Below are 15,183 nucleotides of genomic sequence, written 5' to 3' on the forward strand. Positions count from 1 at the left end.
TGAAAAACAGTGCTTTGGTTTTAGTCTGCTGTCTGGCCACAGGCAGCACAAATCACCCTCTCCTTCCTTAAGCACACTCACACAAAACACATATAGACACATGGGATAAAAAGTTATTATTTAAAGACTCATCTCAGCTACAGTTTAAAGCCAAATGCCAAAATGACTTCTGACTGTGCTGAGCACGCATGACAACTGTCACCTATTGGGTAACATTTTCTTTCTCAATTAGTGAAAGGTCATTTATTGCTATAAAAATACGTATTTTGATTTAGAGATCTGTTAAAGGCCTACGGAAATGCATCATACAACTGATTGCACTGATCTTTAAAAAAAAAAAAATATCCAGCAAAGTAAGCGCCCAAAGGGAAGCAGTATCTATTTATATATCATAATTAGCATGGGTAGGAGAAAATAATTTTTATACACATTTCATAAGCCATATGGAAGTGCATTGTGCAATTCTCCTCATCCTGCTATAAAACTCCAGCTTTCATCTCTAATGAGCCCAGGAAACTAATTTATTTATCTTCCCGTATGACTCGACATTTACAATGGCATTTATTTATAGGTGGCATATTACACATAGCCAGGTAGTTTCAGGAGGTTGCACAAATGTCTTCTAATAACAGTGTTAGTTCAATATGATAAATAGCACTTCTAAAAACTAAGTAAATAAAATTTTCTGAGGTCACTATGGCTCGATTTTCTTTATCATGCAACCTATGCTGATGCCTGCCCCTCCTTGGAGGCAGAGCAGATAGGCAAGATTTAAAAAATAAGATCAATTTTAGAGAACAATTAGGAATGCTGGTTCCTCAGCACAGCTGCTGTGGCATTATGAGCTTTCCCTGTTTGCTGTCGTCAGTGTCCCCAGCACATCAGCACACAAGAGCCACCACACTGGGCACGGACTGAGCTCAGACATACACTCCTGGCTCGCTACCCATTCATCCCACCTGGCATTTCCATCATTTGACAGAAGACTTGCAATTTGCAGCGCAAAAGATGCAAGGACAAAACCACAGAATAGCAGGGGGTGCTCTGAGGCATTGCTCCTGCTCCTGCTCCTGTGGTGTGCCAAGTCCCCAGGGACACCTGAGAAGCCTCTGCCCTTTCTGCAGGGGAAACCAAAACCTCCAGAGAGCTCACGGACTCTCTAAGTGTGATGGGAAAAGAAAAAAAAAAACAAAAACAACAACGCAGGAACGTTTTGTTAGAGCCTGCTGAGAAACTTTGGGAACTGCTGACCTGGAAATGAAGGGTTAAAAAGCTAGAATGTGAGTAATTCCTTCCCTTTGAGCCTGGATCCTCTCTCTAAAATCCACTGAGAAATGACAGCACTGGACTAAAGGCCACAGGATTTACCGATGTGCTGATTTTAAGAGAGAGATGCACTAGAGCAAAGTGGTTTGGTAGGTGGGCTTTTCCAGGTGGACAGTCCTGATCTCAGTGACGTGCCTGGGTGACACATTCCTCACCTACTAATTGCTGTAAAGCAGGAAATGTATGTGCAATTACATCTTCACCAAGGATGTGGCAACAATTTGCCAACATCCAATTTCATATCCTACCTTTAGCACAGCTAATACAAACTTTGATAGAAGAAAACTTGGAAACCCCGATCCAATGGGAATAGACCTGAAGCCTGGCAGTGTATGGAGCATCCCAGAGGAAATGCACCTGCAGTGAGTGGGACAGCAACACCTTCTTCCCAACAGGAATTAGAGCACACAGGTTACAAGTCCTGCATCTCCCAGTATGGTTTCACTTGCTGCTCCATCACCTGCCTCCTGCTTGAGTCAAAAGCCAGTACTGGGGACCAAACAGACAGGAGGACCAGGAAAGAAGGATGTTTTGCAAATGAGCTAGAGGTAAGTGAGCTTGAGTGTGGCTCTACCAAAATCATGCTTTCCTGTGCTGTAAATTGAAACCCACGAGAGTAACTGCTGCCTTCCTGCATGACTTAGAAGAGGATGTGGCCACACCACCACACTGATATCCTTAAAACACAAAATAGCTTTCCTGTAGCCACAATAATAGAGATGGCAGCTAATGTCGGGGGATTTCAAGAATTACTCATCAATGCAGGAAACATGGATTTCCACCCTAGCAAAGAAACTAGTCCATGGTGATGGGAAGAGAGGTGAATCCCACTTCCTAGTGGGATTTCCAGATTTCCCTAGTGGGAAACCAGAGGAAATGCAATGGAGCAGGCACACACATTAGGCTGTTCAGGCATGTTACAGAGGAAAAGTTAACTGTGTTTTTTTAAAGCAGTATGAAGTTTTTAAGGTTACTGTGAAGTGAATGTTCACACCTGCTGGGCACCATTTCTCCTTTCTACCAGGGGCTTTCTCCTCTAGAAATTAGGTTTTAAAAACCCCTTTCGAACTGACCAGCTTCGAGACTTCCCTACAGAGACATTTTTCATCTCCTCTCTGGGTCTCTTCCTCAGGTATTCAGTTCCTTCTTTCACCTCTCCACAAGTCTCCTGATGTCTCCTAGCACTACCCAGTGAGGCCCTGGGACCACATTCTCCCAATTTTCTCAACCTTCCAGCAGATGGGACACACCAGGGCAAATTATGTACCAGCGCCCAGAAAAACCATCACTTGAGGTCGAGGAATTCAGTGCTATTTATCCAAGTAGTTTTTATCCAAATAGGACAGAGAACTTGAGCTGTAATAACTCTCATAATGGACTAATAAAAGAGGAAAACTCATTACTTAGCAGAAAAGCTGAGCTCTCAAAAGTACTCCTCTCAAATGGGAGGAGGATATAACAAGCCCTTAAGTAGAACAATATTGGTCCTGGAGTCTTTAAGAGATTCTGAGCCCTATCCCAAAGGCGTGAGGCCAATCCCCAAGTCCCACTGGCAAGAGCAGTGTAGTGGAGAGCTCAACCAAGTGCACAGTTTAGAGAAAACAGCAGGATAAATTTAACAGTGCTATGTCCTGTCTCTGCTCTTTGGTTTCATTGCAGCCCCTTTACACCAATGCTGTAAGAAAGGGTGAAAGTCATCTGAGCTGTGGCACAGGGACTGTCATCTTCATGCTGTTGCACATCACTTGTCTTAGCCAAGGTTCCATCCCCAACTTCACTCATTGTGACACAGCCCCTTCACAATCTGCATGGGGCTATACCGAACCAAAAACCTTGGCTGAAGCTAGCCATTCCTCCTTTTCAACATGTGGGGAGTGCCAGAGGTATTTCCAATGCTCCAAGAGAGGCATTCAGCCCAGCAGGCTGCCCCAGTGGCAGCCACTTGTTTGTGACAAACTTGTGCAGACAGTCCTGGACCATACCAGCTTTGAGGCAAGTGGATGTGAAGGGAATGTCACCTGAAGAGGTCACGCTGCATTCAGAGGTGTCATTGCTGTCCTGCCTGCATGTGGGTAGTTTGCAGAAAGCAGCTCTGAGCAGCACTGTGTCTCTCCTCCAGGATGCACAAAGACCCCTCCTAAGATTTACTGGAAAAGAGTTACTGAAAAAAGGGGAGAAAACTCTTGTGCATGCTCTGTGAGCTAGACCTGCAGCTGGAGCAGCCTTGGCAGCGTACAAAGATATCGCAGGTAAGATCCTCAGGTTAATCCTGGAGCTGGCAAAAAAAACCCAGCATGAGTAGTAATCCAAATAACCTTAGTTGTATGTCAGTAAGGGAAACACAGGAGGCTGCAGAAGCAGAGACTAAGGTGGGAGAGCAGCCTTCAAGTATCTGCCATGCCTCTGGACGTGTTCAAAAACCTTCTGTAGGTCTTTGTTTAACTGTCCAGCTCAACATCCCATTCAGATCCATTAAAAATATCACCAAGACTAAAGTATTACTGTGGAATGCATGAACTGCCCAAGCTCCCATTTTTGTTTGATTTGATTTCTCTACGAAGCTTCTCTCAAAGGGCTCAGATTGCATTTACTTGGGGAATATTTTGTCAGATCAGCATGTACAGCATGAAATCAATAGCAGCTTTTGAAGAAAGACCAGATTCATGCATTGCCCAGAACAATCTTTTCAGCCAACTTTTCTTGGGTGGAAACCACATTTAAGAAAAGGACAAGTTCTACCTTTCTTCAACTTACCTCAAAACCCTCCCCTCCATGTTCCCTGTAGAGCACAGGCAGAACCCCATCTCTCCATGTAACATTATCTTTGTATAAAAGCCTATTTCTGTACAAAATAACACTATCTATCCAGATATGATGTTATTCTTTCTAGTGTAATTTTCTACTATCTCATATGAACAACTCTATATTGCAAGCTTCAGCTTATTATTCAAAATTATAAATTGCCCATTTTCATACATTTCAATATAGCTTGACTTGAAAAGCAAATTCCTGCTTTCAGTAGTACATGAGCAATGCTCCCATGTTAATGTGTGCAAATTATCATGAGGAGAATCAACACACAGCAGATTTCTGCAATCTGTTTACCTCTCTATATAGAGAAATATCCTCTGTAGGGGTGCTTTCCAGGCAGAAATGGAAGCAATAAAATCTACAGGTTTTTGAGAGCAGATAACTGGAGTTGTGATGAATACATAGATAATATCTTAGTCAAAGGTTTGCGCATCACACATGCACACAGTGCCCCCACACAGATGCTACTGCCATAACAACTGTTTTTCTTACAGACACTCTGTATCCAGCCTTTTGCCCAGTTTCAGCCCTTCAAAGAACAGTTTGCTGGAAATTCAACACTTTTCCTCCACAGAAAGTGAGCAAATCTGGATATTTTGTTTGGCAACTCAAACCATGAAGTCTGGGACCCAAGCGCTGGTTGTGCCGATGTGTGAAATCCCCTTTCTCTTCCCATGCTCTGCCACAACGTGGGCTTAGATGAGTCCCAGCACGGGTTTTGGTCATATTCCTTCTGCAAACTTTCTCTGCAAGGAAAATATCAGAGAATTCAGGCCATAAAAGCTGACAGTGTTGTAGGAGCTTTAACTTATTATGACAGAAATACATGTCTGGACATCCTGGGAGGATGTCAGAGGAGGATGGCTGTGCTGTGGAAGGGAAGGGTGACCTGGCACCAGGAAGGAAACCCAGAACTGGTCTCTCAGCAAAGCTCTTTAAATACTGCCTCTGTCAGAGGTTCTCGATGGGCACAAACCACAGCACAGGAGCAGGAAGAGGCAGGAAATCTCTCTGGTGGAGCATTCGTGCAGGTTGTGACTCTGGCATGCCTTTTGTAGCTTCAGTTCCATCTCTCATGACTACAAGCCATGGAGTTCTCAGGTGCAACTACAGATTATGAACACCTGGCTGTGCTTGTGTTCTGACTTTCACGTGGCTTGAGTGACTGCAGCATGAGGTAACTGGGTAGCAATGGGCTATCCCAAACAGACCACAGCATTCCATCTCCAAAGACACAACAAAACCACACTCAGGGGCTGAAGCACTGTAACTTAGTGTATAGCCCAGCTCCCCCAGATACTCCTAGCCAAGGGCATGATTTATGAGGTCAGCAAAGGTATCTCCTCGGGGCCTGGATGTGGGTCTCCAGTACACAGCACGAGCTGGGGGCAAGTGCCTGGACACAGGCAGAGCCACAGGAGGGGCATCAGAGCTTTGAGTGAAAGCCAGGGAGACACAGTCTTCAAGGTCAAATGATGACCAGCCTAGGACGTGTGGGTCTATATTTGGCAGTGATGCAATAAGCTGGAAGCATATACTCATTTTCCCTTGAACCGTAGGCAAGGCAACGGCTGCCAGAGCTCACATGAGCACCGTCAGTGACAGATGATATGTTGTCAATGTTCAGACCATCTGACTCTCCTGTGTTTCTGTTCTCTTTAATGCGTTTTCATTTCTCTTGGAAAAACACAAGAGGAGAATGGGTTATTTCCCGCCCCCTATATAGTACTAAGCATGGCAAGAAATGGTGTGGTGTCTCCACGTGAGACAGAGGTTTCTTTTTCCAGAAAGGATTTCTTCATCAGCCTGCAAAGCTTCAGTGCTGTCAGCCACAGCTGTGCTGCACACAGAAGCCAGTCGGAGGCCAGAATTCTACTGAGGGTGAAGATTTAGGTAACAGTGTGTGACAAGCCAAAATTGAGATACATAGCAGGAGAACATGGAGCAAGGAGTGCCCTACCCTGCCCTCCTCTGCCATAGGAACTGCCGTGTAGATACACCTTCACCAACCTGTAAGTAATCAGTCCCACAAACAGCATAGAGTCCTAAGCTCAGCCCTGCTTTCAGTAACAGCATACAGAAAACAGAGGCCTTTCTTGAGCTGCTTGGCCAGAACTCTTTCCTAGCCCTGATTTTAGCTGCCATCTACCCAGATCAGAGCATTTTCTTTAAAGCAGAGACGTGTTTCTCAGCATAGGACTGCTCTCTCATCTGTCTTTCATGTAGTTAAATTAAAATAATGCCACTAATGAAGGTCATCAAGCATCACTTATCACCTCTTATAGCCAGATCAAACACTCTAAATGCTGCACATTATGAAGATCAGTTGAGGAGGAAGCAGGAAGGAGATGACCACAGAACCAGAGAGTGTTAAGATGCACTGCACAATGCTAGGGCAGAAATTCCCTGACTTACACCAAGCCAGAAATATGCTGAGCTGTATCTGCTGGGGTACCAGGGAACTATTCCCAGTGGGCATTGATCCTGTTGGCACAGGATCAGCTGATGGACTGGAGACCATGGGGATCAACAGCCTCCATCCCCATGGGGTCCCGATGGATGTTTCTACCTTGCTTACCTATGACAACAACCCACCCAAGTCAAGAAAGAAACAGAGGAATGAACTGTGTTTGTGCAGCGTGGAGAGCTGGTCATGGGGACCTTGGAAAGTGCCCTTTTGGGGTCTGGGACTCACTGCAAGATGTGAGCACCAAGCTTCCTCTTGAAGCCAGTGTTGGGATACACAGGGTTGGTCCCAGAGGGGGCCTGGTAGCTCTTGAAAGCAAATCAAACTTTTTCATTTATCACATGGAGGAAACAGATAGTTAATTCATCAGTGGTGTGAACTTCTGAAATCCCCAGTGTAGCTGCTCAGCTGTGAAGAGGAAGAAACCTCCGCAGTCGGAGCCCAGGTAGCAATTGCACATTTGTCTAAAAACTCCTCCCAAGTGCTACCTAGAGAGATCCTGATGGCCAAACAGAGCTCAGAGGTGCACAAGGAGCCCATGGCAGCTGAATATCTCTCAGAGCAGCAGCTGCACAATTGCTGTCCTCAGCCTCCCTGGCATCATGGACGCTATGTTTACCCTGCAGAGAACCAAGACAGATTGCAATTTCATCAGCCTAGGAATGCCACATACCCTCTCAGCCCTTGGTTTCATGATTCCTGTGCTCTCTCACTTTCCTTTCCTGTCCAACACACTCTCTAGCCTGTATCTCTGTGGGGAAGAGGCCATTTTGGTCCCCAGCCAAGCCACTTTTCTTAGTACAAGTAGAGCTGTCCAGTGTGTCTGGCAGAGCAATGCACACATATATCATCGTGCCCCAGTCCAGCTGACATCACAATGTGTGTCCAATGGGTCATCAAGCCAAAAATAAGGACATAAGCATTATTTTTATTGGCTTTCCTCCACACAGTTGAATTGTTTGCTTCACTTTGAGTTTGTTTGCTTTAACTTATTCCTCATTGCAAAAAAACATTGGCAAGAGGACTTTGAGCAATCTCAAGTCTCCTTAACAATGGCTGGGAGAAATCAGATGCAAACAGCCTATATAGTTCAGTCTAAGACCTGCAAGTTGGCTCAATATAATACAATCCATATATCTATACCTATACTTGGTTTTAGCTACACAAGTGATTTTGAATCACTTTTTTTCTGCATAGATTTAAGCACATAGATAATCTGGACAGGACTAGCCTTAAAAATCTTTGCTACAAGGTGCTGCTTGCCTTATATCTCCAGTGCAAAGCACTTGCCTGGTACCACTGAAACATGCTTCAGCTCCAATGTAAATGGAATCACGCCAAGACAAAAAATTCTTCATGAAGTGGTCTACGCTATTTTTCAGACAGATGCACAGTAATAGCCCTGCAGAAATCGCACTCTGCTCCCACCAATTCAAGCCCCATTGCTGTTTCAGTGGGAGAAGAGGTTCTTGCCCTCAGCTCTCCTTGGACCAAGCATCTATTTAATTTAGATGGTCCCTTGTGATCAGAGCTCAGTGATGAGTGCTTATTCTGTCTCTGCACTGGGAAAAGGGGCTGTTCTGCATTTTACAGAGCAGGACATGAAACACAGATGTGGCTGGCCCTAGAACATGTCATGGTCTCACAGCTGATTTTTGAGCCCAGGCCCAAAGGTCCCTGGGTACTCTTTGGCCACCAGACCAGCTTAGATTTTCAATCAGGCTAAGGCAACGAGTTTGGAAATGGAGCAAACTCTCCCACCCCCCTCCCTTCTGACATCTACTGCGCAACACTTGGGGCATTGTGATGCAAAAGGCGCCAGCAAGGAGATGCAAGATGTGATTTGGAAAGTCACAGTGCTGCATGTTGCTGGGGCATGGACACGGCAGAGAGCATCCCTGCGGGGATTCTGGGTCCTCACATTCCTTCCCTGACCACCATGAATGGCTGGGTTTTGTTTGCTTTTTTCTTCAACTGTTGCAAAACTGATGTGGCAGGGACAGCAGCGCACATGAGGCATGGACAGCTCATGAATAGTGCAAACCACTTTAATTACACTTCATGGATGGTTTCAATTGTTCTGGACCACAGCCATTCCAGGACTCTCATCAGACGATGCTGTTACCATACACTGCCACCATTCTTGTTCACTTCCTCTTCTCCCAGCACCTCTATCATCATCCCTGACCAGATGCATGATAGAATCTGTGTGAAAAATGAAGAGTCAACCTGGAAGAGCTGTTTCTGCTTCAGCATGATGAAACACACCTCACCACACCTGCAGAGGAACCTAGAGATAATATTTGCCTTCTTCTCTTCCAGCCTCATACGTCTCTGCTGCCTACCTGGTGCCAGTCTTACCTTTAAAAAAAGTCATATACAGGGAATAACAGAAATGATGGTCACAGGAATCAGAGAAGATTTAAAGATCCAGCAGTATCTTGTTGGTGCAGCAAGACCACAGGTCTGCCACAAATTTCTTCCCCCACATTTTCCCTGTTGCTCAGTAGATAATTCCAATTTTTCTCTTTGTTTCAGTTTCACTGAAACAAGTTTCATTCAGTCCAGTTTAATTTCTCTATCTGAAAGTTTCCAACCTCGAACAAAGTCAGTGAATTCTTACCACAGGATTTAACATCAAATTTTCCATTCTCCCTGACCGTGTCTATTCATGTTGAGACAGGATGGCTGTGGTACTCCCTGGGCTTCCAGAGACTAACTGAACCTGCATCTCAATCAACACAGGTTAATTGGCCAGAAAACATAGGGCAACTATTTGTTCTGGGAAAAGACCAGGATATGAAGGCCATTACGTCTTGAAACACTGTATTTTCCTACAGAAGGTTAGCTCCAGGAAGTCAATGCTTTGAGACAGAATTTTCTTCCCGGAGCTCCTTGGTTTATGCCAGAAAGGGGCTGGTCTTGCTGAAGGCTGGTTGTCACAGCCCTAGAGGTTTTACTTCATTTGTCAATTAGCTTTTGCAGACTGCAACAAGCAAGTTTTTAACTACCTCACAGAAAGGAAGGGACATAGAAAGGTCATTGTGCTCTTGGCCAAGGAGAACAACCCAGCCGAGCCAGGCTGGATGAAATAACCCAAATTCAACCTCATGCCCCAGGGCAGCTGGCCACCTCCACTCCTGCTCAGGGCCTCAGGACTCACAAAAAGAAACACTACAGCTTTGGAACAATTTTGTTTCTGAGGGCTCCTGGAAGTCTGGCAATTTAAATCACTTTCCTATATTCAAAGTTGTGTGCATCTCACTCTGGAAGGCCTCCCTGGAACCCATGGGCTTTGCACTGCTGTAAGCCAACAGCAGGGGCCAGCCCCACATGGGACACATCAAGAGAGGGTGACTGTCACTTGAACAGCAGCCCCAAACATGTGCAACCCCTCCCACTCACAAATGGGTCATTTCTCCACCACAACAAAAATTACTGTTTCTACCATTAAGTAACCCCAGAAAATCATCTGGTTTCTTCAGCTATCATCCGTGTGTCATTTCCACTCTCTGCCACAATGTTCCCCTCACATATTGATTTCTGAATTTGAAAAAAGAGCATCTACAAGATGTAAAGCTGGGGACCCTCTCTGTACTCACAGCTTTAGCTTCAAAGCCTAAAGCCTTTCTGCTTGAAACTGTGTGAACAACCTCCAGGATCATCAGAAGGAAGGAGGAATGCCATTGTCATGAGTGTTGTGGGCTCTCCCCATGGACTGTCCTCCAGACCACATGTGGGACATCCCTGGTGTAAGGCAGCAGCCTCACCAGCAAGTCCTCATCTGCTGCTCTGTGATTCTCATGAAAAAAATTCAAAACACTGGGGACGACAAAGAGGGAACCATCTGCCCTGAGATGCAAAGCTCAAATGTAATGTGTGGAAGGAGAAAGAGCAGGGCTGTGATATGCTTGGACAGACAGGTGTCAAAGACTTAGAAAACCTAGCAGATCTGTCTCCTTTTGCAGCAGATTCAAGTGGAAAAGGCATAAACTTATTGGGCAAGCCTTGGAGGAGCACAAAGCATCAGTATCCCCATGCCTAGGAAGTATCCTTCAGTGGAGCAGGGATCAGCAAGCCCCCTCCAGATCAGGGTGTGCAGGGTGGCAGGCACAGACCCTGCAGCAAGGGCAGCCCTTGGATTCCTTCAAATAACCTGGAAGACACCCACAGAGTCTGGACCCCTGTGTCAGGTGTCACCAGCACCTAGCAGGCATCTTTGTAGCCTGTCTCATGGTGATTCACCAGGGAAGAACTAGTCCAGCTTGGCACCTCAGCAACCCCCAGGGGTTCTGTGGGGGCAGCAAGGGAGCACAGGGCAGAGGCTGTAGCCTACTGAGGTTTCCAAGAGGCATTTGGAAAGTTCCTGCCATAGGCTCAGAGAGAAACTGGCGAGCAATAGGTGAGTGAGAGGTTCTCAGAAGACCAAGTGACAGAGCAAAGATGGGAAATAAGGCACAATTTTCATACTGGAGGGCTGTTCTTCTATGCAGGGTTGTGCTGGGATGTCTGCAGAAACCTGGGCAAGGTGGACAGGCAGGTAACAGCTGTTGCAGATGACACCAAATGGCTCATGGCAGTAAAGGTGACCTTATGATGCTTAGCAAACAGGTGTTCAACTGGCAGAAGAGATTATGTAAAGGGAAGCAAATTCTTGTTTTACATACAAAACAGGGGAGCCAAATGAGACCCTGGGCATTAGGTAACATTTCTAGCTCTGTTGAAATGTTACCTAATGCAAGGAAGAGAGAAGAAACCTCAAATTAAATGTGAGGAGTTACTAAGATGGGGGGGGATGGGGGAAGTGAACAAATCTGGAGTAGAAAATCATGTCATAACAAAAACTCATGGAAGCCCCAGCTCAAAAATTGTGCTGTTTGAGTCCCTTCACCTTGAAGAGGTAATAGCAGAGGAGAAGGTCCAGAGCAGAGACATGGCAGAGCTTCTGGATGAGCAGGACAGGACTCTTCAAACTGGAAATGGGCCAGCTGAGGATGGGAGTCTGCAGAATAGTGGAAGACTAAATAAGATGGAAAGACGGAAAAACTCTTCCCACACAAGAGATATCAGATGAAGACGGTAGGTGCATAACCCAAAAACAGAAAACAGAAGCTTTTTTTGCACAAGGTGTAATTAGGCTGCAGCAGCTCCTGCTGCAGGATGCTGTGGTTACTAAAAGCTCAGTTGAAAGCAGGAAACAGCCAGGGATGGAGAAGGGACAGGAGGAACAAAACAACATCGAGGGCTCTCAAGTACAGACTCTGCTTTGGCTGGAGGAAATGTGTAAGCTGAAAAACGTTGAGGTATGGGAGAGCATAAGAGAGTAGATTGTGCCTCTCCCACCTCTCCAGCTATCTCTGGGCATCTGTTCTTGACACTGGCATGGAGAGGATGCTGGGCTGGAGAGATGTTTGACTTGAGCCAAACTGCCATCCTGCACCCGCTCCCAGATGCCTCAGATGTTTGAGGTTTGCAGATGTGGTCATTTGGCTCCATACTATCTGAATTTTGTGCTTGCTTTAATAATTTTGGTGTAGTGCCCAGAGATTTAAGAGAAGACGTAAGTGATGCTGTGAAAGGTCACCCTCATTGCCAAACCTCATTTTCAATTACAAAAACAGTGTAAGGAGTCATATTGGTAAATCGGTCTTCTCATATTTATTCACAAAAATGGTCTTCTGTTCTCTCTCTTCTTGCCACCCAACAGAAAAACAAAACTAAGATGATGCTATGTTAAATATAGAAAATGCCTTTACAAGAGACCCTTTATAAATTCCATAAATTGTATTTATTAATTCCAGTCAACTTTAGCTCATAAAAAACTCTCAAATCTTTTTGCCCTGGACTAACGGAAGCCTGGAGCTCTGCCTAATGTCCTCGTGTGCAGCTGGGACGTGTTTATTCTTCAGTCATGTCAACAAGAACAAACATCCCAAGCAAGCACCACTTCTTGGTTCAATGACTTGAGAAAACAGGGCCTTGTGGGAAATTCCAGCCTTGCCACAGCCTCTTGAGATGGCTTGCTTTCCAGGAAGCGACACAAAAATGTAAGTCCTTGATGCCAGCTTGCTTCAGACTGGGAAGGACCATTCAGTGACACAAGGAAAAAATTCCTGTCCTTCTATTCTGCTCTTATCAAGTCCCTGGTAGGGACTTTATCCCACATGATGTGAGGTGAAAAAAAAGACTCCTGCCTTTGAGGAGATGCAAATCCCTCTAGTCTATTATGTTTTCCCTCTCTTTGTTTTCTCTTTCTCTTAGTACAAGAGGTCAATGTTACAAAATTACAGATGTGTCCTTCACCCCAGCTCTCTGCTCCATCCATTTCCCTGTTGCACCATGCTTGGGAAGAAACTTGCCAAAGTCCACAGACCTCTCACCTCCTGTTCATGTTCAGGCAGGTGAGAAGTGATGCTCCATTACACATAAGCACTCACACAAGCTGTAAGTCAGTTTGGCCTGGCCACGGGGCTCACAGGATGACACCACTGCTGGAAGGGGGCTCTGGAGACTCCACTCCCCCTTCCCATTCAAAGCAGGACCATTGCCAATACTAGCTCAAGTCATCCTGTGGATTTGCCTAGAGAAGTCTTGAACAACCTTCAGGCAGCAAGTCTGCCACCTCTCTGTGCTGAATGCTCTCCTAGGGAAGAAGTTTTTCCTTGCTGTTGAACCTGAACTTTCCAAACTACAACCTATGCCCATTTTCCCGTGGTGTATCATCTGCTGATACTGAGAAAATTTTGACTCTGTCACCATCATAACCACCCTTCATGTGGCTTGCTGTCAAATCGTCCTTTATCTTCCCCTTTGCCAGATTAAGCAATTCCAGCTTCTGCAACCTCTGTTCATGGTCTAGACCCATCCACTGAACCCTCTACTGACCGCAGATCCTTTACTGGGACATGTCTCTCCTGCATGCAGGCATGGAGTGGAGACTTCAGTGGAGATCCCCCTGACCAACAACAGTGCCTTTCCAAAAACAGTGGCTGTTAGAGGACAGGCATTGTGTCCAAGCCCCATGACATGAGTTCCAAGCACAGACCTGGGGGAGATGCTGGAGGTGTCAGCCCAGGCTGGGGAACAGTCTTTGCTCTTGGTATCCAAGTCTCCACACCTCAGTGGCACGGCAGTGCTGCCCTGCCTGTGCTGGCAGAGCCTGGTCAGCACAGGAATTGTCCCCATCCCTCACTTATGGCCGGGAAAGAGGCACTAATTTGCATCCTATCTGAGGTGAAAGGGAAATTTCATCAGTGCTGAAACCATAGCAGCCCAGCATTGTGCAAAACATTTGAGTCTAACATAAACAACTCTGCTTTTATGAAAATAGAAATCAGATGGCATCTAAATGAACCCAGAGTGCTGTTCCTCCAGTGCAGTGTTCTGTCATTTGTCCACAAATGAAGGATTTGGGATCTGGATTTTCCAACTAAATTACTCAGGGCACACTCTGCCTTTGTTGGTAGCTACAGCCCTGCTTTGACATAGTGCTTAAAGCATGCTGAAATCTGAGCTTGTGTCATGTCTGGCAGCCTGGACAGTTTCAAAATCCTTGAGACATGTGATTTACCAGAATCACTTCTTTTCCTGTATCCTTACAGCCCTTCAATAAAGCCCCAGCATTCTGCTGGTATTGGAGAGGGACAGCCCTAAACTCCTTAACCCCCGGGGTCTGGCAGCTCAGACTTTGCTGAAAACCAGGACACAAATGAGCCAGACACCAGCTCAGGTGTGCCGGCAGGGCCTTGCAGTGAGACAGGACAGACAAACCTCCTGCACCTTCCCACAATGGGGACACACCTGACAAAACACAGCAGGACACGCAGCAGCAGCACTGCAGCTTTAGAATGGAAATAGAGGCAAAGCACTGATGTGTGATAGCTATGCCCAGAGCCATGTGCCTTAGTGTTCCCAGGGATCCTGCAGACTTTTCAGCCTGAAGCTCATCTGCAGATGTGGTTTATCTGGATAGTTCCATTCAGGATAGTTCCTATTTCCAAAACAGCCCTGTGCTGGGCAGAGCCTGTCAGCATTGGAGGCATCCATGTGGGTGAGGCATGGCTGCCCTCAGCCTCTGTGCTGTCCTCCTCCTCAGACCTCTTATATCCCCCAGTCTGATGTTTTGGAGAGACTACACTTTCCTTCCAGGGTCCCCTGCTCTGCTGTTGTCCCCCCCACTCCTTCCAGAGAAACTCAATTTAGCTGTACCTGGAGGACTCTAAGGATGCCCCTTGTGAGCCTGATCCTCCACGGATGCCCTGGGAGGTGCTCCTCAACCCTGCACTGAGTACACAGGGCTTGGTACTGCTTTTTTGATCCCCTTCTTCATGGGTGGGAGAAAGGATCCAGCTCTGGGCAGAGGAAAACAGGACCAGGTACAGGAAGATCAGAGAAATGTCAATTCTCAGGACAGAAAGAACTGGAAAAAAGAAGTAAGTGAGGCCGGATTACAGACACAGATAAAACAGGGAAAATCCTGGGGCAGGTTGGTCTAAGAGGAAAGAGGAATTTAGAGGAGCAGGCAGCTCCTCAGGATGTAATATTAAAGGCATGAAGAAACCTCCCAGTGCAGTAGGAGG

Source organism: Sturnus vulgaris, chromosome 6, assembly GCF_052056855.1.
Source record: "Sturnus vulgaris isolate bStuVul1 chromosome 6, bStuVul1.hap1, whole genome shotgun sequence".
Classification (NCBI taxonomy): Eukaryota; Metazoa; Chordata; class Aves; order Passeriformes; family Sturnidae; genus Sturnus; species Sturnus vulgaris.